This window comes from Bidens hawaiensis, unplaced genomic scaffold (genome assembly GCF_021521415.1).
Source record: "Bidens hawaiensis isolate Kalapana, Puna unplaced genomic scaffold, B.hawaiensis_p1.1 tig00004109_1, whole genome shotgun sequence".
Taxonomy (NCBI): Eukaryota; Viridiplantae; Streptophyta; class Magnoliopsida; order Asterales; family Asteraceae; genus Bidens; species Bidens hawaiensis.
The window spans coordinates 136,570-162,997 of NW_027491243.1; the positions used below are offsets into that span (position 1 = coordinate 136,570).

At 39.4% G+C, this 26,428-nt stretch overlaps 1 pseudogene; it reads left to right on the forward strand.

Moving 5' to 3' along the window:
- The first annotated feature begins 50 nt into the window (after positions 1–50).
- LOC143625551 (putative UPF0481 protein At3g02645) lies at positions 51–13,656 on the forward strand (annotated as a pseudogene).
- Positions 13,657–26,428: the final 12,772 nt, after the last annotated feature.

The following is a 26,428-nucleotide window of genomic DNA, read 5'->3' on the forward strand; positions in this document are numbered from 1 at the left end:
GAACCAGTGTTTCAGCGGTTAAAGTCTCTCCAGAAGATTACCTGCTTAATATGGAGAGTGTTGTTTGTTCTCAAGGTATTCCAGGATTCGACAGTTCGTGTAAGTGGGAGCCGGTAGGGATAGAGAACGAGTTAGTGGCATTGGTAGCCATGACTGATGTGTTGGAGCTCGAGGGAGCTTCAACGGGCATTCAGGTTAACTGATGAGAAGGCAGATGCAACCAGGAAGACGAGGAAGATTATAAGAGGTACAAGTGATCATAATGGAAGGCAGTTTGAAGATTATCAACCCTCCAAGTGTGAGATTGTTGGGTTTATGGAGGCTTAATTGGGCCCAGGTTAGAAGACATCTTTTGTGGCAGACTAATTAAATTAAGAGTTGTTGTGACACCCGGTAAATTCCCAATCCCCTAAACTAAGTAATCAACCTAATAATTAGGTGATTGTAAATATGATGCGCGCCATGTTAGTCAGCGCGTGCATTTGTTATGTGCGCCCTGCGCGAGCGCGCCATGTTAGTCAGCGCGTGCATTTGTTATGTGCGCCCTGCGCGAGCGCGCCATGTTAGTCAGCGCGTGCATTTGTTATGTGCGCCCTGCGCGAGCGCACCATGTTAAGAACCAGCGTGAGCATATGTTATATGCGCCATGCGTGAATGTTTTGGCTTTATGTTTTCATGTAACTTAACGTTATGTTGTCTATGGGTTGACCATCCCGCATGATGCTAAGGCGGGTGCATCCTACATCGTTTATGCGCGTGCGGAAGGGAACTAACCTCCCCGCATGGCGGGAACATTGAGAGCTAGTTTGTCTGAAGCTCCAAGATGGAATTGACTTCAACATGACTGATCACTATGTTGAAATACCAAGACCACCTGGAGAATCTACAAATGAAACTCAATGTCCCTAACTGCGAGAAGGTTACGCACCTACCCGCAGCAAAGAAATGTCCTTCACGCAGAAAGCTATGCGCACAAAGTGATGCGCACAGAACACTTAGTCTATTCTCCAGACATAAGGAGATTACTCCCGCCCAAAAGGAAACAGTAGCGTGTTTCAGAGATTTTCCACTTTTTTTTTACTGTACACTGACAAAAGTACCTGAAAAAGCACACTGTAACATGAAAAGTCAACTGTCAGCCACCCTATTCTCACCAACCCCAGACCTGCATGTCCTGTCCAAATCAAATCAAGATCTTTTGTCCACTCCTCCACTTTTAAGTAAACAATAAACAATAATAATTTCCATACTTTATCATCATTACACCTAGATATGAAAAGATTTCAATCCCCTAAAGCAAGGGATTGTGTTCCCTTGAGTTTGCCTATAAATTTGTAACCTAAATTATCACCCAAAACACACTTCAAAGAACTACAAACTTGCACTAATCCTCTCCCAAGCATCCGTTGTTTCCAGCTCCGATCCTGTTACTAGGTAAGCCGAGAATATAACCTTGAGACCTACTATCCAACCCTTATATTCTCCTATTTCTTGATCTTAATATATATACTTGTTATTTAATCGTATTCTAGACCTTCGATTCCGAGGCCAACACCAAGAAAACCCGAATCTCGATTAATCCCTTAACAAGAACCACAGGTGAGTCTCACAGCCCCTATTTTCACTGTTTTCACTATTTTTAAACTGTTTTCGGGGCGAGGGACACGTACTTAAATAATGTTTTATCATGGTATACTTACAAGCTATGCAAGCGATTATGTGTTTAAGTTATGTTTCATGATGAGTAATGCAAACGGTTATCTAAGGTTTTCGATGTATGTGCGCTAGAACTCGAGTAAGTGATCACTTTACCATTGGAACTCTAAGGGTAGGGACTGCTGGTTTGATCCACCCACTCGTAGGGGTCGCACCTCTTTGCATGGACGAGTGCCTAGTATGGTCATGGGGCAGTACTATGGGTTTGAACCCGCTCGTAGGGGTCGCGCCTCTTTGCATGGACGAGCGCCTTGTTTTCCGGCACAACGTCCGCGCGTAACCCGCGGGACGGTATTATTATTTTAGCTCGTAGTGGCAGCGCCACTTTGCATGGACGAGCACATGTTCCTGAAACGTTCGCGCGTAACCCGCGGGACGGTATTACTTATTTTAGCTCGTAGTGGCAGCGCCACTTTGCATAGACGAGCACAGTTCCCAGAAATGTTCGCGCGTAACCCGCGGAACGATTTTATCAGAATATGTTGATATAACTATGTCTTACCAAGCATGTGTTTTAATGATGCTATCAGAATTATGTTTCAGAATGATTTGTATCAAGATTATGATGCAATACGATTTATCAAGTTACTAAGACTTGTGAACTCACTCAGTTTATACTGATTCAAATGTTTTTACGTGTCTTTCAGGAGATAACTAGGTAGCGCATGGAGTCACACTTAGAGCACCTCACGCTGAACATCTAAACTAGCTTTTTGGAAGATTTTAGTTCTATCCCTTCGATGCGCGTGGTTGTTCCCGCCGCGCATGGGGATATGGCGTGGAAATCTTCAATAATTTTTATACTTGGATGTTTTTATAATTTTTAAACAATGTAATGTATTTGTATTAAACTTTTCATGCGCAATGAAAATCTTACTTTGAATGTTTGCAATGGCCCGTGCTTAAGTATCAATTCCCACTCGCGCGCGCCCGGCTGTTTCCGCCGCTCAGGGCCGGGTGTGACAGATTGGTATCAGAGCACTGGTTATAGCGAACTAGGAAAAGAAGTTTTAACCTAGACTATAACCGTTGGGGAATCGCATGAAATATTTTTCAAAGAAAATACTTTCAAAAGAAACTATACACACACTTAGGAACACGGGTCACACTGTCTAGTAAATAATGATAACATTATGTGCTCAGAGTACATGCGCTAAGTCTGATATTTTCACTCTTTTAAAGCGAGAATGCCTCCAACTAAAGCCAAAGGAATTACCATGACACCCGAGGAACTCGCGGAAATAATCGCGCAAGCGATTGCGGCACATGAGGCCAGCAAGGCCGAATCAAGTCAGGGTCGTCAGAATGAGACCCCAGAACCCGAATCAGGAGCCTTGGACAAAGGATGCTCCTATAAGACATTCATGGCCTGTAAGCCTTGGCCATTCAAGGGAACCGAAGGGGCCATTGGGCTCTACAACTGGATTGACAAGATGGAGACAGTTCTCTCCATTAGCGGATGTAGTGAGAACCAGAAGGTCCTTTACGCGACCTGTATGTTCCAAGAGGCAGCTTCGTCTTGGTGGAAGCTTCAAACGAAAACATTGGGGCGAGAAGTTGCTCTCCACAAGACCTGGGAGGAACTGAAGGAGATGATGATGAGGAAGTTCTGCTCTCGCGCAGAAATCCAGAGTCTACAACAGGAATTCTGGAACCACACCATGGTAGGAACGGATATCGACGCCTACAACAACCGGTTCAACGAACTTTGCCAGTTGGTGCCAGATATGGCAAACACGGAGGAAAAGAAGATCGAGAGGTATATTTTTGGGTTACCTCCTGTTGTTAGGGTTCCGCTCAACGCCGCAGCGCCTCCAACCTTTGATGAGGCGGTAGCGCGGGCCATTACCCTTACAAGGGATACGATCCGTGCAGGTATGTTGACTACGCGCGGAATCGAGCAGCGAACCTCTGATCCCAAAAGGAAATGGAACTCTCACCACCGAGGGTCCGACACCAAGCAGCCACCGTTCAAGAAGCAGGAAAGCGCAAGGGTTTACGCGATTCAGGCCGCGGAGCCACCACGAAAAGGATACAGCGGGCCTCGCCCATGGTGCAACAAATGCAAGTATCACCACGAGGGTGAATGCGCAAGAATCGAATGTGCCAAATGTGGCAGACCAGGGCACAAGACGATGAATTGCCGTGTCAGAGAAGCTGGAGCAAGCGACAACTGCTACGCATGCGGGAAGCCAGGGCATTTTAGTCGGGATTGCCCGCAAAAGGGAAACCAAGCTCGCGGAAGAGCTTTTGTGATCGGCGCAGGCGAAGCTAAAGAAGAGCCGAATGTGGTAACCGGTACGTTTTTGCTTAACGGACATTTTGCATCTGTCTTATTTGATACTGGCGCTGACCTAAGTTTTATATCCCCTGAGTTTAAAGACTCCCTAGGCCTAGCAACCAGTAGACTAGACACGCCTTATACTATAGAACTAGCCAATGGTAGGCAGTTATGCGCGAACGAAAGAACTGAACAATGTGTTATAGTCATGGGAGGTCACGGGTTCAATATTAACTTGTTGCCAATAGACTTGGGAAGTTTTGACATTGTGGTAGGTATGGATTGGTTAGTCGAGAACCGCGCGGAAGTTATTTGCCATGAGAAGCAGGTTCGGATCCCACTGTTGAACGGAGAAACCTTGGTAATTCAAGGGGAAAGAAGGGGAGTTGCGACGAAACTGATTTCGTGCCTAAAGGCGCGAAAGTGCCTAAGGAAAGGGTGCTACGCCTTCCTGGCGCATGTCGTAGAGAAGAAAGGAGATGAGCGAAGAATTGAAGACTTACCAGTAGTGCGCGAATTTCCAGAAGTTTTTCCTGAAGATTTGCCCGGATTACCGCCGCCGCGACAAGTCGAGTTTCGTATTGATTTAGTCCCAGGAGCTGCGCCAGTAGCTCGAGCGCCTTATCGACTAGCTCCATCTGAGATGCAAGAGCTATCCAATCAGTTACAGGAACTATTGGATAAGGGTTTCATACGCCCAAGCTTTTCACCTTGGGGAGCTCCAGTACTGTTTGTTAAGAAGAAGGATGGTTCGTTCAGAATGTGTATTGACTACAGGGAACTGAACAAGCTGACAGTCAAGAATCGGTACCCCTTACCGAGGATTGACGACTTATTTGACCAGTTGCAGGGATCCAGTTATTATTCGAAGATAGATCTACGGTCAGGATACCACCAACTTAGGGTCCATGAGGAAGATGTGCCGAAAACAGCCTTCCGAACTAGATACGGCCATTATGAGTTCTTAGTAATGCCTTTCGGGCTAACTAATGCGCCGGCTGTGTTCATGGATCTGATGAACCGCGTGTGCAAACCATACTTGGACAAATTTGTGATTGTGTTTATAGATGATATTCTGATTTACTCACGGACCAAGGCCGAGCATGAGCAACACCTGAGATTGATTTTGGAATTGTTGAGGAAAGAAAAGTTGTATGCGAAGTTTTCCAAGTGCGAGTTTTGGCTTAGAGAAGTTCACTTTCTCGGTCACGTTGTAAACGAGAAAGGAATTCACGTTGATCCTTCCAAAGTCAAGGCCATCGAAAACTGGGAAGCGCCAAAAACCCCAACTGAGGTGAGGCAATTCCTAGGACTAGCTGGCTACTATCGACGCTTCATTGAGAACTTCTCCAAAATAGCTCTACCTCTGACCGCGCTAACTCAGAAAGACAAGAAGTTTGTTTGGGGCGAAAATCAGGAAACAGCATTTCAAATGTTGAAACAGAAGTTATGTAGTGCGCCAATTTTGTCTTTGCCCGAGGGGATGGATGACATTGTTGTTTACTGCGACGCTTCACATCAGGGACTTGGATGTGTCCTTATGCAGCGAGACAAAGTCATAGCGTATGCCTCACGCCAACTCAAGACCAATGAAAAGAACTACACAACGCATGATTTAGAACTTGGAGCGGTTGTCTTCGCGCTAAAGATTTGGCGCCATTACCTCTATGGTACAAAGTGTATAATCTTTACGGATCACAAGAGCCTTCAGCATATATTTGATCAAAAGGATTTAAACATGAGGCAACGAAGATGGGTGGAGTTGTTGAACGATTATGATTGTGAGATTAAGTACCACCCTGGAAAGGCGAATGTGGTAGCAGACGCGCTAAGTAGGAAGGAGCGAATAAAAACGCTACGAGTCAAGGCTCTAAGGTTGACCATTCGCGCAGATCTCTCTACCCGCATCCGAGACGCTCAGCAAGAAGCCTTGAAACCAGAGTTTGTTAAAAACGAATGCCTTGGGGGTATGGTTAAGAATTTGGAACTTAAAGAGAACGGCAATCTATATTTCGCTAACCGCATATGGGTCCCTCTCAAGGGAGGATTGCGCGAGCAGGTATTGAACGAAGCTCACAAGACGCGGTATTCCGTACATCCTGGCGCAGACAAGATGTACCAAGATGTTAAAACGCTGTATTGGTGGCCCAATCTTAAAGGCGCCATCGCGACGTATGTCAGTAAGTGCCTGACGTGTTCGAAGGTAAAGGCTGAATACCAGAAACCATCAGGGTTGCTTCAACAGCCAGAAATTCCCATGTGGAAGTGGGAACAAATCTCTATGGACTTCATCACCAAACTGCCAAGGACACCTGGGGGTTATGACACAATATGGGTTATTGTGGATCGGCTAACTAAGTCAGCGCACTTCCTGCCTATCAAGGAAACCGATAAGATGGAAAAGTTAGCCCGACTGTATATTCGAGAAGTAGTTTCAAAACATGGAGTCCCAGTGTCCATCATTTCTGATAGAGATAGTCGGTTCACATCAAGGTTTTGGAGATCGTTACAAGGGGCTTTAGGTACTCGTCTTGACATGAGTACGGCATATCATCCTCAAACGGATGGGCAAAGCGAGCGAACAATCCAGACATTGGAAGATATGCTACGCGCGTGCGCAATCGATTTCGAAGGTAGCTGGGATACTCATCTCCCATTGGTTGAATTTTCTTACAACAACAGCTATCACACAAGCATTAAGGCTGCGCCGTTCGAAGCTTTGTATGGGCGCAAGTGTAGATCCCCACTGTGCTGGGCTGAAGTAGGTGACAAGCAAATGACTGGTCCAGAGTTGATCCAAGAAACAACAGACAAGATTTTTCAGATAAGGGATCGCCTTAAGACAGCGCGCGACAGACAGAAGAGCTACGCAGATGTGCGAAGGAAACCATTGGAATTTCAAGTAGGGGATAAAGTACTTTTGAAAGTCTCTCCATGGAAAGGAGTCCCCCGTTTCGGCAAGCGAGGAAAGTTGAATCCGCGCTTCATTGGACCATTCGAGATCCTGGAAAGGATCGGTCCGGTTGCTTATAAACTCCGTTTACCCGCCGAACTCAGTGGAGTTCATGATACGTTTCATGTGTCCAACCTCAAAAAGTGCTTATCTGACGAAACGTTGATTTTGCCGTTGGAAGAGATTCACATCGACAAACAGCTGCACTTCGTAGAAGAACCTATAGCAGTAACCGATTGGAAAGAACAAAAGTTACGCAGGAGCAAAATCAAGTTAGTAAGGGTCCAATGGAACTCGAGGCGTGGGCCTGAATTCACTTGGGAAAGAGAAGACCAAATGCGCAAGAAATACCCACACCTCTTTCAGAACATGGCTTCTGCCAGCAACGTCTCCTAAATTTCGGGACGAAATTCGTTTAACGAGGGGAGAATGTGACACCCGGTAAATTCCCAATCCCCTAAACTAAGTAATCAACCTAATAATTAGGTGATTGTAAATATGATGCGCGCCATGTTAGTCAGCGCGTGCATTTGTTATGTGCGCCCTGCGCGAGCGCGCCATGTTAGTCAGCGCGTGCATTTGTTATGTGCGCCCTGCGCGAGCGCGCCATGTTAGTCAGCGCGTGCATTTGTTATGTGCGCCCTGCGCGAGCGCACCATGTTAAGAACCAGCGTGAGCATATGTTATATGCGCCATGCGTGAATGTTTTGGCTTTATGTTTTCATGTAACTTAACGTTATGTTGTCTATGGGTTGACCATCCCGCATGATGCTAAGGCGGGTGCATCCTACATCGTTTATGCGCGTGCGGAAGGGAACTAACCTCCCCGCATGGCGGGAACATTGAGAGCTAGTTTGTCTGAAGCTCCAAGATGGAATTGACTTCAACATGACTGATCACTATGTTGAAATACCAAGACCACCTGGAGAATCTACAAATGAAACTCAATGTCCCTAACTGCGAGAAGGTTACGCACCTACCCGCAGCAAAGAAATGTCCTTCACGCAGAAAGCTATGCGCACAAAGTGATGCGCACAGAACACTTAGTCTATTCTCCAGACATAAGGAGATTACTCCCGCCCAAAAGGAAACAGTAGCGTGTTTCAGAGATTTTCCACTTTTTTTTTACTGTACACTGACAAAAGTACCTGAAAAAGCACACTGTAACATGAAAAGTCAACTGTCAGCCACCCTATTCTCACCAACCCCAGACCTGCATGTCCTGTCCAAATCAAATCAAGATCTTTTGTCCACTCCTCCACTTTTAAGTAAACAATAAACAATAATAATTTCCATACTTTATCATCATTACACCTAGATATGAAAAGATTTCAATCCCCTAAAGCAAGGGATTGTGTTCCCTTGAGTTTGCCTATAAATTTGTAACCTAAATTATCACCCAAAACACACTTCAAAGAACTACAAACTTGCACTAATCCTCTCCCAAGCATCCGTTGTTTCCAGCTCCGATCCTGTTACTAGGTAAGCCGAGAATATAACCTTGAGACCTACTATCCAACCCTTATATTCTCCTATTTCTTGATCTTAATATATATACTTGTTATTTAATCGTATTCTAGACCTTCGATTCCGAGGCCAACACCAAGAAAACCCGAATCTCGATTAATCCCTTAACAAGAACCACAGGTGAGTCTCACAGCCCCTATTTTCACTGTTTTCACTATTTTTAAACTGTTTTCGGGGCGAGGGACACGTACTTAAATAATGTTTTATCATGGTATACTTACAAGCTATGCAAGCGATTATGTGTTTAAGTTATGTTTCATGATGAGTAATGCAAACGGTTATCTAAGGTTTTCGATGTATGTGCGCTAGAACTCGAGTAAGTGATCACTTTACCATTGGAACTCTAAGGGTAGGGACTGCTGGTTTGATCCACCCACTCGTAGGGGTCGCACCTCTTTGCATGGACGAGTGCCTAGTATGGTCATGGGGCAGTACTATGGGTTTGAACCCGCTCGTAGGGGTCGCGCCTCTTTGCATGGACGAGCGCCTTGTTTTCCGGCACAACGTCCGCGCGTAACCCGCGGGACGGTATTATTATTTTAGCTCGTAGTGGCAGCGCCACTTTGCATGGACGAGCACATGTTCCTGAAACGTTCGCGCGTAACCCGCGGGACGGTATTACTTATTTTAGCTCGTAGTGGCAGCGCCACTTTGCATAGACGAGCACAGTTCCCAGAAATGTTCGCGCGTAACCCGCGGAACGATTTTATCAGAATATGTTGATATAACTATGTCTTACCAAGCATGTGTTTTAATGATGCTATCAGAATTATGTTTCAGAATGATTTGTATCAAGATTATGATGCAATACGATTTATCAAGTTACTAAGACTTGTGAACTCACTCAGTTTATACTGATTCAAATGTTTTTACGTGTCTTTCAGGAGATAACTAGGTAGCGCATGGAGTCACACTTAGAGCACCTCACGCTGAACATCTAAACTAGCTTTTTGGAAGATTTTAGTTCTATCCCTTCGATGCGCGTGGTTGTTCCCGCTGCGCATGGGGATATGGCGTGGAAATCTTCAATAATTTTTATACTTGGATGTTTTTATAATTTTTAAACAATGTAATGTATTTGTATTAAACTTTTCATGCGCAATGAAAATCTTACTTTGAATGTTTGCAATGGCCCGTGCTTAAGTATCAATTCCCACTCGCGCGCGCCCGGCTGTTTCCGCCGCTCAGGGCCGGGTGTGACAGTTGTGGCAGACCTGGCCCATTTATTTAATTAAAGCCCATTATTGTTTTCTTGGGGAACAAGTTGTTAACCCTAATCTTGTTATTATAAATAGTATCTTGTACTTGTAATTCCTCATCACGAGTGATGCAGAAAGCAATAAGAAAAGTATCCTGGTTGCAGCACATGGACGTAGGTCAGCCGACCGAACCACGTAAATCTCGTGTGTCATCTTCGTTTATATTTTCTCTTGTAGTATTATTTGTGTTTGTGTGTGTGTTGCAATACCCGAATCCCTAACAAAGACCATCTAAGGCTTTGTATAATTGATTGTCGCTATCTAGTAAAAAATAATATTAAACAACTGTCCTAATCATCTTAAGCTATTTAGGGCAAGTAGGGTGTCGAACCACAAGGAGTATGTGGTCACTATAACATGTAATCAATTTCTAACCTTATGAAGTAGCAGTTAAGAGTTATGATCACACTAGGAATAATTTGGTTTTAATATTAAGCAAGAAAATAATTCAAAGTTCAAACAGTTCACAAAAGCAAATCACACCCGGGGTTCAAGTATGTAACAAACAACAATCTCAAGTCTTTTAACCGATTAATTATCAATAATCAAATCAGGTTGGTTAACTAGTTAAACCTTAGGCATCAACAATTACTAACACACGACACTAGTTATCAAACGGTCCTTGCCAATGTGACTTAAATAAGGGCAAATGTACGCTTTATCACATTCAAACTAACAAGGAGTAGTTGATTCAGCAATTTCTAGTCCTCATCTATCTGATATTTCATCCATTTTAGGTTCAATCAATTTTATAACAACTATCTCCAACATGCGTGGACCTGGAATGACTATGCATAGATCACCCCTATTTGTGAACCCTATAAACAAGTATCACATCAACTGGTAAACTACACGTTTTGATCGAAATAAACCAAAACCGACTTAAAGCACAATAATACCAAACATCAGTGCTCACAGATTGATAACAAACAATTATAATTAGTTGTTCTTAAAAACATGAGAAAAACTATTATAAATACAATACTCTATGTCCTGGGTATGACTCGAGAGATTAGCCAAGCATCGTCATCGATAGATCTTCAATTATGATGAGAAAAGCCATTAGAATTAATCAAGAGATAATTGGTAGCCCTAGAATTCACCCAAAATCGCCTAACAGCGGCTGGAAGTCATGATAACAGTTTAGGGTTCATAAAGTAGAAGATATAGGTCAAAACCCGTTTTTCACGCTTTTTTATGTCTATCGCATTTCGCGATGGGCATAGCCTCATGTTTTCGCGATACCCGATCAAAGATAACTTCATTTTTGGATTCTTCTCATCAAGAAACCCAAAATTCATATATTATGGGTTCCGTAACTCATTTTCTAGCCCAGGATATGCTCATTTTACTTATTAGCCGATCGCTTTTTGTTAACTCACTTGATTAGTTTTAGCATCGGCTTCAGGTTTCTCGTTCAAACTCTTCCAAAATTATTCTATAACATCCATCTTTCCTTTCTTAGGCTTCCTATATCTTGGAGTTTGTTTAATCATCGTTTTAATGGCTCCGGGTTAGCTCGTTTAAGCATCGAACACCTGCAATCATCAAAAAACTCAAAGTAATCATGTTCGTCATATCAAAACTATTAAAATACATGAAATAACACACACATATATATACACTCACATGACCATCATTTATCCATATAAAAACCTCACTTGAATGACCATTCAAAAAAGCATTTTTGACATGAAGCCGATTGAGCTTCCAACTGTTAATAACAAAAATTGAGTGAACAATTCAACCATTGATGCTATTACTACCAGGCTAAACGTGTATGACCCTAGAATTTGAGTAAATCATCGCACCACAAGTATATCCCATAAATTGTTAAACGTGTCATCCGAGTTGTATTTATTTGGAAAACCCACCGAACCACATTTTCGGTTGATGGTCTAGGAATGAGAGAGCAAATAGCATTTTGTTTATGTGTGACATTTTCACATGCATAGCTGCCATCCACCTTGGACCTTTAGCCGCTGATAGATCTATATGTGAGATACTACTTTCACAAGTGAAAGTAAATATATGCCGCATTTAGAAACAAATGTATATAGGGTATCAAATTAAGATTTGGATGTCCAAATAATAGGGCACTTTATATTTCTGTTTTTATTTCGAAGTTTCATTATTGTAGCTTTGTTACATGGAAATCTTTTTGGGACACGCATTTGATGATACTATTTATATTTCGTATAACCAACACTTGATAAGTAATTACCTTACAAATTATCTAGAGTACCTGGTTAGGTAACTAAGAATTACCAAACCTGTCCCAAACCCATCCCTCTACCATCCCAATACCACCCACTTTTATTTTTGTTATGAAATGCACTTTTAAATACTAATTATATACCGTTTTTCTAATACCAAGTAGCACACAAGTCAACGCCTTATTAATAGTTATATAGGACATCACATTCACATAGTTTTAGCAACACCAGAGTGTAACCATCTCATTACCATATAGCCTCCATGGATCGATCATTGATTTCAGACCCTAGAAAGAAAGAATGGGTTAGTGAAAGCTTCAAACATCACCTCGAAATCGACATTGAAATCCCTCCTGTTTCCATCTTCCTAGTACCTGAAACCATAATCACAAAAAAACCAAATGCCTATAAACCACAACAAATTGGGTTCGATCTTTATCATCATTTTCGACCTGGACCCTACACCAAAATGCAACAGAAAAAACGCATGCTGTTGCAAAGGGTCCTGCAAGATCGCAAAATCAATGATTTTGGACTCACTGTCGTCGATAGAATCCAGAAACATGTTAATCGCATTCGAGCATGTTACGACACGTTCTTGCAAGATGATAATGATTCCATGGCTTGGGTTTTGGCCATCGATGGTCTCTTCTTGCTTAATCTATTCGAGACATATGACCGTAAACAACCCGAAGCTGATTCAACCAATAAAAGATTATTGGCACAAGACATTATGATGGTGGAGAACCAAATTCCTTTTATAGTGTTGAAGGAAATCAATGAGGCTTTACATTCAACATGTAATTATTTTTCACCATCAATATTTCGATCTTTTAGTGAGATCCACTCACCTCTTGAGTTATGTTTAGCTTTACAAGCTCCTACCCATGCAGAACATCTGCTCCATTATATGTATCGTTCGATCATAAATAACGTCCCTTTGAAAATGTTACCCCTGTTGAGCTGTACAGAATGCCTCATCAAGAATGTTACAAAATGTCTCAAAAGAGTTCCACAGAAAGAAATTGTTCAAGTATATGAACAAACCATCACAAGTCTAAAAACGTTCACCATAAATAAAACCGCCATCCCTTCAGCTTCCGAACTTTATGGGGTAGAGCTGGATTCCAGTTTCACAATCTAAAGAAAGATGAAGGCATAGATAACATATACGTGGATAACAGCAACATTAAACTGCCTGTTATTACGTTGAATAACGATTCAGAGGTTATATTAAGAAATTTGGTTGCTTATGAAACACTAATCCCCTGCCCCAATCGGCTTCCGCTCAATGAATACATGGGTTTGATGTGTGGGCTCGTCAAGAATGCTGACGACGTGCAGCTTCTTAAAAAGGAGAACATCATCAAAAGTGATTTGGGTGAGGATGAAGTTGTCAAAATCTTTGTTGGGATGAGTAGTTCTATAATGAGCTTAAACACCAAAGAGAAATCCAAGTAGCAAAACAGGATAGATGAAGTTAACAAGGTTTATGAAAGTAACCCAAGGATCAAGGCGTCTTTGTTCTTGAATAAACATTGTAGATGCATTGTGGGGGATACATGGAAGATTGTAGCATACGTGATTAGCAATGTGACAATGCTCATGTTATCGTACCAAGATTATTGTGATGTTTATGGTTGCGATAAAAGGGTCACATTGTTGCCATACGCTTCTAGTTGGCCTCAGAACGGACGGGCATGAGGCTGAACCGTCATTACAAAAACTCAGTTTCTAACATCACCGTCTTCTAAGGTTGTTAAATCCTCTCCAAGGGACAACTTGTCGTTTCCTATGGGACCATGGAGATAACCCACGAAGGAGTTCAAAAGAATTTTATCCTACTTAGGGAGTTTTTGAATGATTATCTTCAAGAAGAATGTTCGATCAAAAGGGGTGAGAGTTCGACTATCCTGTAACGAAGAGCCAGGAATAACAGTCTCTCATATGCCAAACCTTGAAAATACTACTACACCTTCTCCAGCAAGTCGAAACACTCCTACACTATACTTGACCAATGATGGTGGAATCTAAACCTTTGGAGGATAAGATTAACTTCTTTTCCAAGGGACCAAAGAGAAAACTATGGAGCAGCTACTTCAACTAGCTTAGCCCGCTATACCACCTCCCACAGCAACTATCGTTAAAAAGGCTTTAAGATATTTTAACTTGGCAAGAAGCATGGGCAGGTCCATGCCAATCGCTGCCAACTACTAAATGCCTTCGTCATTTACTCATCCCGGGCTCACGTACCCAAATATGGCGGCAACTCTAATCTTAACCTAGTATGGTTAGCCATGGCCAGGATACTTCACGTAGCAGGTACCTTTTGGCTTCCCCGCCATAAATCAGCCAGCTCGCACACTAGTCTAGGATAACGCGTCAAGAAACGATGTTGGCCCGACACATCTTGAACCTTACTCACCTTACAAACTAGCACCCTACCTTGCTTTTCTAAGCAGATAGCCAAATTTGAGTTCAAAACCAAGATCAAGATGCCGACTAACGTGAAAACTTATAGCGGGACCGAAGACCCAAAGGATCATTTACAACTGCTCATTGGAACCGCTACAGTTAAAAGGTGGAACAATGCTGTGTGTTGCCACATGTTTATGCAAACCCTCTTAGGTCCAGCTCGTTAATTGTTCTTATGGCTACCATCTAGAAGCATGTGCTCCTTCGACGACCTATGAGAAAATTTTCTGAAAAACTTCACTCAACAAAAAAGATGTACCAATGTGTTGCGGTGTTACACCATATCCTACAAAAGGATCACGAAGAATTGAAGACCTTCATTGAAAGGTACAAAAGAAAAGGTTTAAGCTATAGTGGAGCCATAGAAAAGATGCGTGTTTTCGTTTCATGAATGCAATCCAACCCTAGAAGCTTTTTAGGAGGTTCCTCGAGAACATCCCTCAAACCTTGAAAGAAGCATTTTAAAGAGGTGAGGCTTACCTCAAAGATGAGAAAGCTTGCAACCCTTTGTCGAAAGGCCGTAAGCCTTACCAGCACAAGAGATATGGTGACAAGGGAAGGTCATCTCATCAGAAGAAACAAGAGAAAAGATCCCAATCTTCTCAGTTTTAACCAAAACTCCACAAGAGATCCTGGCTACCGAGGAGGCTAAGTACAGCTTTCGACATCCCCGTCCCATCTCTAAACAAATTTGCAAATGCGATGCAGGGATGTTTTGGGATTTCCATAACGATGTTGGTTGCCATACTAACGAGCGCTTCCAACTTAAAAAAGAATCAGGAGGCAATGAAGACTGATGAATTGGCACACCTCCTAAGAGATCAGCCAGAAAAGAAGGATAAAAAGAAGGTGGCCAAGATAAACATGATAAGTTTTGGGGGAGGAAGAAACATTAAGCGGCAAAGAACTAATGCTTGGAACCAACAACCTATATGTTTCCCTCCTTCAAATCCACGCAACAGAATTGTAACCCCGATACTCATAGAAGCTAAAATCGATGGCTTCCCATTGATCGAGTCTACATGGACTGTGCGGCAGCTACTGACATCGTGTATTTCATACTATATATATATTCAAACAAATGCATACGTGTAATTGAGGGTGACTTAATCAAACATACGTGCTACTAGCTTACTTATGTTAACTCGTTTAATCGCATTTATTACGCTTGTCATTAATCTAAAGTGAGTTTATCATTCCCCTATTTTACCAACTTTTCTAACTGTTTTGGGGACATATGCGTACATATCCGTATTTCATACTATATATATATATATATATATATATATATATATATATATATATATATCAAACAAATGCATACGTGTAATTGTGAGTGACTTAATCAAACATACGTGCTACTTGCTCACTTGTGTTACTATTCATTCGTTCGTATATTGGGATTACTATTCATGCATTCGTATAGTGGGTGTTCCTGCTATTGACCAACGCCCGATTCGCTTGGCAACGGTCTACATACTTGTTTATGGTTTGATTATATTTACCGCACTTATCACGTTATGCTTATTTATATTATTGTGTCAAAACTACTGATATTCTCACTCAACTTTATGTTGACAAACTCCATTTTATACGCATATACAGGTTGCTTGTATTGAAGATTGAAGTTTGGACACGCAGACAAGACCTTAGGATATAATCAAGATAAATATTAATTGAGCTTATGTTCATATTTGTATATTGTTTGTTATAATTGGATGATGTGTGTATTATTTTAATAAAGTAATTAATTAGATATTGTCACATTTTATATATGATAGTATCTTCGAGCTGTGAACAATCGGATCACGCCCCGGCATTTCCACCTTAGGTTGGGTTGTGACATTTGTGTTGGATCAGTCAGCTCACTCAAGGCTCAAGACGCGTTTAGTATCTTATTTTATCGTTTAACTCGCCTAATTAATAAGGTGAGTAATCACTCCCCTATTTTACTGATTTCAAAACCTTTTGGGGACCTTATGCGTACCTTATAATAGTTTTATATATCTTATTTACATAACTTGCAAATATCAAATAATGTGTTGTTGATCAATAGAATGTTAAACATACGCTAACTGCTTACATGCTTGTTTATTTTATCGCATTCAGAGAGGTCCATCATAATCACATTAAAGTATGATCATACACCGTCTTAGTATCCAAAGATCTTGTTCGTGAGTTATGGCTAAACGACACCATTATTTGTATTTAGTTCGTCTTAGTAGCCATCGACCGTGTTCTTGATTCATGGCCAAACGACACCAATTACTTGCTTTCATTTGATTGTTAATACTCATGATATTGATTTGTATATTTCATATATAATATATATTTATTATCAAAAGCTGGTGATTACTTACTCGACATGTGTTGTTGACAAACCTATTTTTACGCATATTGTCGGATGTTTATCTTAGATGGTTGAAGTTATTGAATAACCTAGTTTATTTGGCTTTTAGGTTATTAAAATAAACAAGAGTATTTGATTTATTAGGTTATTTGTAATTTCTTTGGAATTTTGTATACTTGATTTGAATTTAATAAAATAATTAGATATTATCACTAATAGTGTATGTTAGTGCATTGTGAGTTGTGAACCAACAATTTGCGCCTCGGCTGTCACACCCCAACCTAAGGCGGAAATGTCGGGGCGTGATCCGATTGCTCACAGCTCGAAGATACTATCATAAGTATAAATGACAATATCTAATTAATTATTTTATTTCAATTATACACGCACATAACTCAAATACCACAACCAATTCAAATAAAGAAATACAACATGTTAAATTCATGCATGTCTTCATTATAACCTGGTGTGCATCGGATGATATGTCTAAAAGAATGAATGACCCTCACAACTAAGCTTTAAATTTAAAACGAAAATCCTAACCACACACAACCAGCAAGTGTACCGATCGCAAGTAGTATAGACCTAGGAAGTCCAAGTATCGAACACGAGGACACGTATAAACGCTAATGATCACTAACCCTAGACAAGACCTACCAAAAAATAATATTTAATTGATTTTAATTTTGGTTTTTTTTTAATTTAAACTAATTTAACTAACTTACTTAACTTAATGGAGCTAACGAGAAAACTTAACGAAACTAACGAGGTTTTAACGAATATAGAGAAACAACTACCTAGGCAAGATTCCTATTGACAGTTCAACGGCTAACGGAATTAACTAGTCACACGACACCGGGATCGTAAAAATAAATAAATCAACTAAGGCTCACTAAAGTTCGCTAGATCACCTCTCGGTCTCACCAACTAACCCTCATGAATCTAAGAAGATTGAATACCGGGATAAAGATTACTAAGGTACCCTAATGATGCATCTCCTCTTGGACTCAACGACACAAAACCCGCTAAAAAATTGGTACTAGCAACTCTAGGGATAAAGGGGTAACAATATTTAACTTGATCTAGGACACCTATTCGCACGTAAATCTAAACCGAACAAGACCAAATCTCGCTCTCGATCAATTCTAACCTAGCCGAATAAAGAAACTAGACAAACCGACTTCCTATTACCTCTCGGTCTCAAGAAAGGTGAACCTATTGAATTTTAATAATTAATTGCATAAAAGATTCCTATGGTCTTGCTAACCACAAATAGATCAAAAATACCAAGTCTATGAACTAAACGTAGAACCCTAACCGAACGACACATAATCAATCAATCAAAGTTATACGCGGAATCAAAAGCAATAATTATATAAAAACAATATTTTAACACATCCAAGATCAAATTATATAAAGCTTTTCAATAATAATCATGTCGTGTAACAAGTCAAAACCAAGTAAGCCGTCAAACAAAATCAGTATTCATCTCAACCTAGGTAATTCAAGTATTTAGCTACCCATAATAATGAATGAAAACAAAACAAATCTAGTAGCAAAACTCATGTCTAACAATTCTTGAAGAAAAGAATGTTTAACAAATAAAACCAACAAATAAATGAACCTTATTACTCCCAATTCTTACCGTAGGGTTCTTTGGTTTTACTTGTAAAAACCCACGGTCCTCCTGAATGAATATATTCCAGCCACCACGCTCCAAGAACAAGTGGATTCCTTTTCGTATGCTAGTGGTCTTTCCAATACACAGTTGCCGTCAACTCCTCCGATTTATTCCTCTGCACAGTATCCAATCAACAAAATTAACTCTTTCGTCTTCTTGCTCAAAGACCAGCCTCCAAACTCAATTTCTTGCTGCCGACGCCACTGTTGACTTGTCTTTTGTGTTTTGCGGGTTTTATTCCAAACCGCCCGTAGGTTTTTTTTCTTCCTTTCTTTTATAATTGCCAAACCCTATTAAAATATTGTAGACATCACCGACTCCAAACCAAAAACCCCTACTAATCCAGCCCAGCTTCAAATTTATTTAACGAGCCCAATACTTACTGAGAGTTCATGATAATTTTACTCTAGTGGGCCACACTTCAAGACTTCAACGTATTTACTGTGTGCAACAAAAAACGACAATTATTAAAATCAATAACACACACAGCTCTTAAATTGCTTGCAATATATATATATATATATATATATATATATTATTTTTTTAAGAAATGTGTATAATAATAATAACAACAATAACTAATAATATATTCCGTTAGTCTCAAGTTTAGTAAAAAGACTCCGTTTTGACTCAATGACTCTTGAAACCTTTAAACTCACATGTGAAACAAATATTAATAATATTAAATAAAAATTTGACTCAAAACCACTTAAAAGTATAATAATATATATAAATGAGACCACGTCATTAATATGGAATATTTATATAATAATATATATAAATGAGACCACATCATAACCCTAAAGTCTTTCTAAGGGTCCATACTTCAACTTCATGTAACATGCATATGCGTAGAAAACAGAGTTTGTCAACAACACATGTTGAGTGAGTTTATCACCAGTTTTGCACCAAAAATAAGGTTAATAAAATAAATAAGCAAAACGTAATAAATGTGGTAATGAAATCAATCCATAAGCAAATAGATTGTCAATTAAACCATTGCCAAGCAAATTGGACGCTGTTAAATCAACCATGAGAAAATAAATAGAATAAGACCGTTGCCAAGCGAATCGGGCAGTGGTCAATAGAATGAGAACCCTCTCCAAGGGGATATGTCAAACGATTGCATACAAAAACAAATAAGCACATAAGTAGATTTGATTAATCACACACAATTACACGTTTGTTATTTTTTATATGTATGTGTGTATATATAGATATGTATGTATAGTATGATATACGGATATGTCCCCAAAACGTTTGTGAAAACCGAGTAAAATAGGGGAATGATAAAACTTACCTGGTCGATTAAGCCAAACGAGAATGTTTACGACATGAACGATTATCATGCTCTTCAAGAATTACCGACAAGGATCCTAATTAAATGATATTACGAGTGAATTATAATGATATAATATGTATAACGAATTTAAGATTTCGATGTGAATTGAGTTACAATTATGATTTGTATGTTATGAATTGAACGATTGATCTCAACGGATTTATTTTTATCGTTTAATTATAAAAATCGTTGTTTATCGTATAATCGAGCTTACAAATAATTATATTTTGGAAATTCTAACGAAATTCGATGGTAAAAGTATATTTAACACCTTTAATACGTTAGATACGTTTATTATAGTTTTGTTTTAAAACAGATAATACATATATATATATGTATATGTATATGTATATGTATATGTATATGTATATATATATACATATATATATATATATAGATATAGATACCTGAAAACTTATAACGAGATTATTTGACACGAACCGTTTAACTCTAGGACGTCGGTTAATTAAATATTGTTTACTTTGTATTTAATATTAAATATAATATATTATAAATAATTAAAACCATTTAAAACACTCAAAATAAGAAAAATACCAAAAAAAAGGGCCGGCCAGGACTCGAACCCGCGCTTGATGGCCGGAACTGTATTGAGCACACACACACTAGCCAACTGGGCTAGGGTGTTAGCAGGTTATATTTTATAAACGGTTAACTTTATACAAAAACAAACAAAAACCCAATTTTAATCATAAACCCTAGATACAACAATTGATCAATCCATTCTATGTTTATCAAATTAATGTTAGGGCTTTTGTCAAACGATGTTAGACGAATTCAACCACCCAACTTTTTACCTGATTCGATGTTTATACACAGGTTAATTTGATCCAATGGGGTCGACACTTGAGGACGACGAACAAGCTTCAACGAGACGATGATAATTAAATTAAACATAGGGCTTATGTTGGCGCTGAGACTATAGATGTGCAGACGTGAAGAATTGTATTTTGATCAACCCTAAGCCATATATTCAATTTTAGGTCACGATGGTTAGTTTATAAATCAATTCGCGTCGTTATAAGATCTTGTTTCCTAATTATTGATGTTAGTTAGGCCGAATATAGTATGAGGAATCATAAACGGGATTTGATTCCTAATTTAGTTTGATAATTATGGCTCAAGAAATCTAAACGGGTTCACAGTTTGGGTAAACGGGTCTTGGGTTACGGGTTACTGGTCATGGGTGATGGGTTATGAAAGTAATAGGTGAAAATTGCACTTTAGTCCCTGAAGAATTTAGATGGAAACAATAAAGGTTTAAAGTATACTTTTGGGTTAAAATTGAACATTTTCTAAAGTTATAAATATAATAAATAAATATAAATTGTATAGAATTTCCTCGATAAACGTGATACCTTTTAGTGATAAATTTCCCGAACATGATTCGGGTTGGGTTAATCATAAGCGAATACGGGTTTGAAAAATCTGAGATGTTACAGTCTCCCCTACTTTAGTGAATTTCGTCCCGAAATTAAGGAAAACCAAAACGTCGTCGTTTTGAAAATAATTAAACTTTAAGGAAAATATCATGACATAGAACTTTCAATAACCGAAGCAACGCTTCAAATGACAATCTGATAAGGGCACTTATATATAGGATGTACCAACAGCGTATCCACCATGTCCTTATCATTTCATCATTCGTACAGTTACCCAAGCTACCTTAGGTTCTAGATCATGACACATAATTACACGTATTATGATTTCCATGCGAGGATTTGGATAATTATGTATGCATCCATAATTACTCTTATCGTCGGATGGTCCGCATAATCTGTTCCATCTTGTGGGTGATTAAACATTGAAAATAACAGTTTTAAAAGAAAACAATTGTTTTTGATAATTCGAAATATAATTTCATATTATAATTAATAAATGTTCTAGTTGAGTTAATAAAACCGTGAGATTTCGGAAACCTCGTTTTGTTTTTAAAAGTAAAATTTTGAAAAATGAAGTAAAATAAATTTGGTGAAACATATGTTATTAAGATAATCGAGAATAAGAAAATGAGATAGGAGTACAAGATTCTACTATATTAACTTTGATAAATGCTGGGAATTATATTTTAAACCGACGCATCAAATTATTATTATTATGGGTGAAAAAATAATTACTATTTTTGGTCTCAACCAAGGGTGGATGGCTTGAAGACCAAGACATGCTAGACTAGTATAAATAGATGTATTTGTTAATTTGTCTAGCATGAGTGTATTATTTATTGTGTGAGATCTAGGGTTTTATCTCTTAGAGAGAGCTGCCGCCTCCAAGATGAGCTCTCCTGGAGGTGGCTGATCTTTATTTTATGTATGTGTGTATGTATGAGTACTCTGTATGAAAATCTTTTGACTAATGAAATCATACTACCACTTATTTATTTGTGTTTCGATTACATATATTTGTTCATCCAGTTTATTGTTCATTGTAATCAATTCAGGCTCTCTCCCAAACACCACTCATCCGTCCAAAACACCTTTCAATAGTGAATACGATTCGATCCTAGCTCATATCTGAGCTCCACCGTTAATAACGACCTTTATTCACGCTTCCGCACCGGGGCTCGGGTCTTGTCAGTTGGTATCAGAGCGGGTTACCGAATCGTTCAGACCAGCCGCTATATCTGATTCATCTCGCTCTTTAATCCACCGTGGACGTTAAACCGATGAAGTTTGTTAAAAAAAAATTTAGGGTTTTGAAATTATTTGATGATTTTGGTAAAATTTATGTGGATTGATGTTTGGGTTGATGACTCGTTCGGAGATTCAACATCAATTTCATGTTTATTTGGCCATATCGGTCCAGATCTGATGTAACGGTGTTTTTAGCTTGTTTTGGGGCAAAACTGTTATTGAAGATGATTTTCAGATTTGTAACGGCTATTGATAGATTGAAGATAGATGGTTGATATCGAGATGACTGGGATATTGCTACAACGATTAATTTCAGATGAAGAAGCTTGGTTCTGGATCTGAAAATTAGGGTTTTATGTGCTTGTAATTGTTTCTGATATGAGTGTGCTGCTTGAACAGTAAAGAGAATATTGAAGAACATTGCTGCTGGTACAATCTGATATGTAGAAGTCAAGAATGAACAGGTACTAGGAGCAATCTAATCATTGTTCGTAGCAGCAGATGGAAAATGCAAAGGAAGCAGGTTCTATATTGGAAAATCATTGATTGATGATGCAGAAGAAAGGTCTGTTGTTCGAGCATCGATATGTGTACCCGAAAGGTATCTTATCTATTTCTCGAGCATAATGGACAAGATTGTCATGAATATTACGAGCAAAAGGAAATGTTTTTGTTGTTCGAGCGTCGATATGTTTACCCGAAAGGTATCTTATCTATTGCTCGAGCACAATGGACAAGTCCTGAACTGTCATGAAATATTACGAGCACAAGGAAATGTTTCTGCTGTTCGAGTGTTGATATGTTTACCATAAAGGTATCTTATCCATTGCTCGAGCACAGTGGACAAGTCCTGAACTTTCATGAAGTCTTTCGAGCACAATGGAATGATTCTGCTGTTCGAGCATCGATAGGTTTACTCGAAAGGTAGCGTATCGATTGCTCGAGCATGCAAAGTCGAGCACATCAAGTTTGGATTCGAGCACATAAACCCCAAGCACATCCTTGTTTATCTCAAAACAATCTCTTTTGGTGTCGATCACACTTTGTTTTACTTGAGAAAACCTTCTTCGAGCACACTTTGGCTCCGGAGCATGCCCATGAAAAGAGAAAAAAAAATACAAGTGTTTTCGAGCACACTTTTGCTTTTGAGCATGCTCAGGAAAAGACAGAAACACCCAAGTGTTTTCGAGCAAGCCTTCGAGCAAGCTTTCGAGCATGCTCGATGAAAGACAGAAAAACACAAGTATTTTCGAGCAAGGTCTCGAGCATACTCAATGACAAACAGAAAAAGACGAAGTATTTTCGAGCAAGCCCTCGAGCATGGTCTCTAGCATGCTCGAGTAACGACAAAAAAATACAAGTGTTTTCTCGAGCAAGGGCCTCGAGCAAGCCCTCGAGCATGCTCAAGCAAAAAAAAAAATTATGCTCGTGAACGGACTTTGACTTATGTGTGCTCGTGAATGAATTACACTTGAGATTTTTGGTGCTGTTGACCGTTTAACCAATCTGATGTTTACGGAAGATATATACCAGGGGTATTTTGGTAAATTTTATCAAATCATCAACAAGCAAAAGGAAATCAAAGCCTTATCAATTATTCACAAACTTCATCAAAGAGCTTTACAAGAATAAGTGTTGACCAAGCTTACGGATTTAATCCCTTATAAGTGTCAACCAACATAATGTTTTGTTTATCTTTGTTTATTACAGAATCAACAATCTTGATAAGGATGGTCATGGTTGTTTCACCCATACTTGATTTGAAGACACAATTTTCAAAGACAATTGCAACGAAATTGGGGGAGTAAAAATTCTTGAATTTCATTGCAACTTGCTTGCTTCAAATCAAGTGAAAAGACTCAAGTTAATGAAAAGTTGATCAAGATCAATAATCCAAGATTTTTTAGAGATGTTTCATTGTTTGTGAGTCTTCTGATTTCCTAGTACGGTTGAGAAGATAGAGTCATCACTAGTAACATGGTGAACGGATGATCAGTAGAGTTTAACCTCCTATGAAGACAGTCACTTGACAATCAAGAACGGGTTATGGTTGACTTGAATACTATCTTGATTCAGGGAATGGTTTGAAGATGATTTACAAGTGAAGAAACAGATTTGAAGAATGGAAGATTATTTGATGATCACATTGAGTTTATTTATTTTTGTGATGACCTTGTTACTTGAAGTTTATCTTTGAAGTTCAAAGCCTCGTTCATATGCCTATACAAATGTATCCAAATGTGATATAGGAGAAATGATCTAAGATGAACAACGGGAGAAGCTTAACGTGAGGGGGAGAATTTCAACGAAAGAGAACGAGTTTTTGAGGTGATCATGGAAGAAAATTCGATGGCATCGGTCTAAGGGGAGATTGTTGGGAATTATATTTTAGACCGACGCATCAAATTATTATTATTATGGGTGAAAAAATAATTACTACTTTTGGTCTCAACCAAGGGTGGATGGCTTGAAGACCAAGACATGCTAGACTAGTATAAATAGATGTATTTGTTAATTTGTCTAGCATGAGTGTATTGTTTATTGTATGAGATCTAGGGTTTTATCTCTTAGAGAGAGCCGCCGCCTCCAGAATGAGCTCTCCTTGAGGTGGCTGATCTTTATTGTATGTATGTGTGTATGTATGAGAACTCTGTATGAAAATATTTTGACTAATGAAATCATACTACCACTTCTTTATTTGTGTTTCGATTACATATATTTGTTCATCTAGTCTATTGTTCATTGTAATCGATTCAGGCTCTCTCCCAAACACCACTCATCCATCCAAAACACCTTTCAAGAGTGAATACGATTCGATCCTAGCTCAGATCCAAGCTCCGCCGTTAATAACGACCATTATTCACGCTTCCGCACCGGGGCTCGGGTCTTGTCAGTTGGTATCAGAGATGATGGAAATGATTAGAATGATGATGGGGACAATGGTCCGGAAGGTGGAAATGACTTGGTAGTTGGAAGTAATGATGATGCACAAGGAGTCGTTGAGGGAAATGTGCCTTTAATTGAACAGTCTGCACTTGTGGCAGATAATGTAGCGGTAGAAAGAAATGAGGAAACTAATGAACCAGTGGAGGGTCCAAGCAACAAAGCTACTGAGCCGATGGATGAAGATATGTTTGTAGCTGATGTAATATCCACGATTGCTGAAACTATTGAAAAGATAACTCCTCCAGAATCACCACAACCTGAGACATACAAAAATGACACAGACTCTATTGACCTCAGCAATGACAATGACAAAGTTCCTTCATCAAATACTACAACTGAACCTGCCTTATCTGATTCTAAACCCATCCATGATACACATATCTCTTCACCACATGTATCACCACTTACTGAATCTGTTTCCCAGCCTACTTAATTTGATCAACATACACTTCATCCAACCCCACCATCCTTTCCACTACAAGAAACACATGCCACTGACACTACTCAGCCAACACAACCACTTCCCACAGAACCAGAGTCTTACAAGATTCCGTCTCCTGAGACTACTGATTCAGAACCTTTGTCTGACCCTACACCAAACCCAAATAAAGAACCCCACCTTCAAGCCCAAATCTGTATGATATTATCTGTGAAAATTCCAGACTTGAGTCTGAAAATGCTATGCTAAAGGAGAAGACTGTTATTTTGGAGATCCAAAACACTGCATTGGAGGCTGCATTAAATGAGGCACTATTAAAGATTCGAACCCTAGAGGGGCAGTCTGAGGTTGAGAAAACCTCAAATGCACCAAAACAGGGGGAGAAACCTGTTGAAACTAACATGATGATGCAAATGAACGTGCAGAAGGATTAAGGGCGATCGGAGACTTGTACGCAAGCTCTGTTGAAGAAGTTATGGATGTTGGACCATCAGATGCGCTAAACATGATAAATCAAGCATATGAAGATGGAAAATCTGATGATGAGGGGGAGAGTGAGAAAGAAGATGAAACTGAAGAAGATAGGTTGAAAAGG